This window comes from Oncorhynchus masou, chromosome 1 (genome assembly GCF_036934945.1).
Source record: "Oncorhynchus masou masou isolate Uvic2021 chromosome 1, UVic_Omas_1.1, whole genome shotgun sequence".
Classification (NCBI taxonomy): domain Eukaryota; kingdom Metazoa; phylum Chordata; class Actinopteri; order Salmoniformes; family Salmonidae; genus Oncorhynchus; species Oncorhynchus masou.
Genome location: NC_088212.1, coordinates 17,825,001 through 17,829,851, shown reverse-complemented (window position 1 = coordinate 17,829,851; position 4,851 = coordinate 17,825,001).

The following is a 4,851-nucleotide window of genomic DNA, read 5'->3' as shown; positions in this document are numbered from 1 at the left end:
TTGTTAAACAAAGACTTTCCTGGACTTCATAGGATTAAATATTACTTGAATTATTTGCACTATAGGTCTCTATGACGTGTGTTTCAGTGGAAGAGATGGCCATTTAAATCAACTATGCTTCCTCCGGCAGAGCTCACCACTCGTTTCAAGACCATTTGCAGTTTCACTTAAAGTAATCGCCAGTACATTATCCAACCGAGAGACTGGATTCCGAAGACATTCTGTGTCCCCATTTCAAAAGACCGAATCATGTTCTAATAATGTACTGGCCACGATTGCAATGAGCACTTGGATGAATGCACCAATTTCCTCTTTCTGAAAAAGATACCATTTGCTTTTGTCAAGCCTTGTCAATATCTCCGCCCAGAAGTGGTGAGCTGCATAATGAATCAAACGGCATTGTCCATTGAAAATGGGAAGCAGAGGGAATAAATATGCTTTACAGTTAAATGATTATACTGAAATCAACAAAGCATGACACTATTCATTCTAGTCTGACCTTCGGCTTGGCGAGCCTGCTCTTTGAACCTGAGGTGTTAAATTAACCCATTTCCTTGGTGATAGCGCAGAGCTCCACACAGGTACTAAATCAGGAAAGCTTATCATTTATTCAAGGGCCTCTGCTGACTTTTCCTGAATAAATTTGCTCACCGTGATATGGTCTGGGGGTAGTAATATAATAAAGGATATTGTTTTTACCTCGGAACTATTGTTTCACAACGTCCGTCATTGGTGCACCAACATCTGATGAGTTTATTTTACGCACTGACCGCACACTAATTTCTCAAAACATAATATGTTACTTTTAACACATGTGGATAATGTCTTTACAAAGTATCAGTATTAACAGACTAATGACAGTTAGTGCTAGTGCCTAGTGCTTAGAGCGTTGGGCCAGTAACCGAAAGGTTGGTGGATCGAATCCTCGAGCTGACAATGTAAAAATCTGAACAAGGCAGTTAACCCACTGTTTCTAGGCCATCGTTGTAAATAAGAATTTGTTCTTAACCAACATGCCTAGTTAAATAAAGGTTACATTTTATAAAAGCCTAACAAATCTAAGATTTTGGTTGAGACCAAAAGCAGGATGCAGACAAGACCCGGGTGGTGACAACATCCCATTGACATACACTACTGTTCCAAAGTTTGGGGGTCACTTAGAAATGTCCTTTTTTTCCATGAAATCATACATGAAATGGTTGCAAAATGAATAGGAAATATAGTTAAGACGTTGACAAGGTATTAAATAATGATTATTAATAGAAATAATTGTGTCCTTAAAACGTTGCTTTTGTTAAAGAATCCTCCATTTGCAGCAATTACAGCCCTGCAGACCTTTGGCATTCTAGTTGTCAATTTGTTGAGGTAATCTGAGGAGACTTCACCCCATGCTTCCTGAAGCACTTCTCACAAGTTGGATTGGCTTGATGGGCACTTCTCACTCCTCTTTCTATTCTGGTTAGAGCCTGTTTGCACTGTTCTGTGAAGAGAGTACACAGCGTTTGGCAATTCTTGCATGGAATAGCCTTAAATACTCAGAACAAGAATAGACTGATGAGTTTCAGAAGAAAGGTCTTTGTTTCTGGACATTTTGAGCCTATAATCGAACCGGCAAATGCTGATGCTTCAGATACACAACTAGTCTAAAGAATGCCAGTTTATTTGCTTATTTAATGAGCACAACAGTTTTCAGCTGTGCTAACACAATTGCAAAATGTTTTTTTAATGATCAATTAGCCTTTTAAAATTATACATTTGGATTAGCTAACACAATGTTCCAAAGGTATGCCAAGGTACAAAGGTATGCAAATTGGTATTGGTATGTTATGCAGATCACATGGACCATCCTCCTCGCATGCCTCTTCAAATGATTCCAACCTCCTAGTGTGGAAATATACAGTTGAAGTCGGACGTTTACATACACTTAGGTTGGAGTCATTAAAACTTGTTTTTCAACCACTCCACAAATGTCTTGTTAACAAACTATAGTTTTAGCAAGTCGGTTAGGACATCTACTTTGTGCATGACACAAGTTATTTTTCCAACAATTGTTTACAGACAGATTATTTCACTTATAATTCACATTATCACAATTCCAGTGGGTCAGAAGTTTACATACACGAAGTTGACTGTGCCTTTAAACAGCTTGGAAAATTCCAGAAAATTATACCATGGCTTTAGAAGCTTCTGATAGGCTAATTGACATCATGTGAGTCAATTGGAGGTGTACCTGTGGATGTATTTCAAGGCCTACCTTCAAACTCAGTGCCTCTTTGCTTGACATCATGGGAAAATCAAAAGAAATCAGCCAAGACCTCAGAAAATTGTAGACCTCCACAAGTCTGGTTCATCCTGAAGGTACCACTTTCATCTGTACAAACAATAATACGTAAGTATAAACACCATAGAACCACGCAGCTGTCATACCGCTCAGGAAGGAAATGCGTACTGTCTTCTAGAGATGAACGTACTTTGGTGTGAAAAGTGCAAATCAATCCCAGAACAACAGCAAAGGGCCTGGTGAAGATGCTGGAGGAAACAGGTACAAAGTATCTATATCCACAGTAAAACGAGTCCTACATCAACATAACCTGAAAAGCCGCTCAGCAAGGAAGAAGCCACTGCTCCAAAACTGCCATAAAAAGCATGACTACGGTTTGCAACTGCACATGGGGACAAAGATCACACTTTATGGAGAAATGTCCTCTGGTCTGATGAAACAGAAACAAAAATAGAACTGTTTGGCCATAATGACCATCGTTATGTTTGGAGGGAAAAGGGGGAGGCTTGCAAGCCGAAGAACACCATCCCAACTGTGAAGCACGGGGGAGGCAGCATCATGTTCTGGGGGTGCTTTGCTGCAGTAGGGACTGTTGCACTTCACAAAATACATGGCATTATGAGGATCGAAAATGATGCAGATATATTGAAGCAACATCTCAAGACATCGGTCAGGAAGTTAAAGCTTGGTTGCGAATGTGTTTTCCAAATGGACAATTACCCCAAGCATACTTCCAAAGTTGTGGCAAAATGGTTTAAGGACAACAAAGTCAAGAGTTACCATCACAAAGCCCTGACCTCAATCCTATAGGAAATTTGTGTGTAGAACTGAAAAAGCGAGGCCTACAAACCTGACTTAGTTACACCAGCTCTGTCAGGAGGAATGGGTCAGAATTCACCCAACTTATTGTGGGACGCTTGTGGAAGGCTACCCAAAACATTTGACCCAAGTTAAACATTTTAAAGGCAATGCTACCAAATACTAATTGAGTGTATTAAACTTCTGACCCACTGGGAATGTGATGAAAGATAAAGCTGAAATAAATCATTCTCTCTGTTATTATTCTGACATTTCACATTCTTAAAATAAAGTGGTGATTCTAATTGGCCTAAGACAGGAAATTGTTACTAGGATTCAATGTCAGGAATTGTGAAAAACTGAGTTTAAATGTATTTGGCTAAGGTGTATGTAAACTTCCAACTTCAACTGTTTCAACACAGTATTAATTTAAGGTATTTTTACTTTAAGTACTTTACACCACTGCTCTCCATCAAACCCTTCAACATGTTAGGCCTGGTTGTCACGACTTCCGCCGGAGTCAGGTCCTCTCCTTGTTCGGGCAGTGCTCGGCGGTCGGCGTCGCCGGTCTTCTAGCCATCGTCGATCCACTTTTCATTTTCCATTTGTTTTGTCTTGTTTTTCAACACACCTGGTTTCAATTCCCTGATTTACTTGTTGTGCATTTAACCCTCTGTTCCCCCCATGTCTTTGTGTGGGTTTGTTTATTGTAGTGCTTGTGCACGTTCCCCGTGAGTGCATGATGGGTTATTTTTGTGGCCATTTCTCTTGTTGTTCTGGATGCCGTTGGTTTTGCTTAATAAATCTTCGGATATTACCCAGTTCTGCTCTACTGCGCCCGACTTATCTGCCGCCAATTACGCACCCCACTACAGAATCCCACAGCAATACATATGGAGTCAGCAGGAGCAGGTGCCCCTGGAATAAGGGTGGGGGATTGCGTCCGGGAGCATGCGGCGATGCTCCACCATCTCAGCGCCGCCATGGACCGCGTTGTCCAAACTATGGACTGCTGGGAAAGACGGGCAGTTCCTCCAGTGCCTCCACCAGCACCAGCAGGGTCTCCACTACTCGCCCCCCCTTCTCCTGGTCCCAGTGGGATTCGTCTCGCCCTTCCCCGGGAGTTTGATGGGAAGGCTGCACGCTGCCAGGGTTTCCTGTTGCAGCTCAACCTCTACTTGGCAACCGTGAGAAGGTGTCCGCCCTCGTCTCGTGCCTCTCTGGGAAAGCCTTGGAGTGGGCCAAGGCTGTGTGGGGAGATGCGGACCATTTTGTGGATTTCAGCAGCGGGTGAACATCTCTTCCATCTGAGGCAGGGGACAAGGAGCGCCCAGGAATTCGCCATGGATTTTCAGATCCTGACTGCTGGCGCAGGATGGAATGACAGGGACCTGATCGACCACTATCGCTGCAGTTTGCACAAGGACGTCCATCGGGAGTTGGCCTGCAGGGGCACCACCCTCATCTTTGACCAGCTGGTGGACCTGTCCATTCGGCTGGATAACCTGCTGGCTACCCGTGGACGTCCAGATCGGGTTCTGTCGGTTCCATCCCCCAGCTCCGCCACTCCATGAGCGGTGGGCCATGGAGCTGGGAGGTGCTGTTCATAGGGAGATTGGAGAGGGATTCGGCTCGTGCACCATCTGTGGCCGGTCACACTGCCGGGTTGGTTCCTCTGGGATCGAGGGAGGTGTTTTGGGGTTTCCGTTGGTGCTACTATGGTGGAAAGTCCAGACCAGGTCTACAACCGTGTGCATTCCCCCTGAATATGC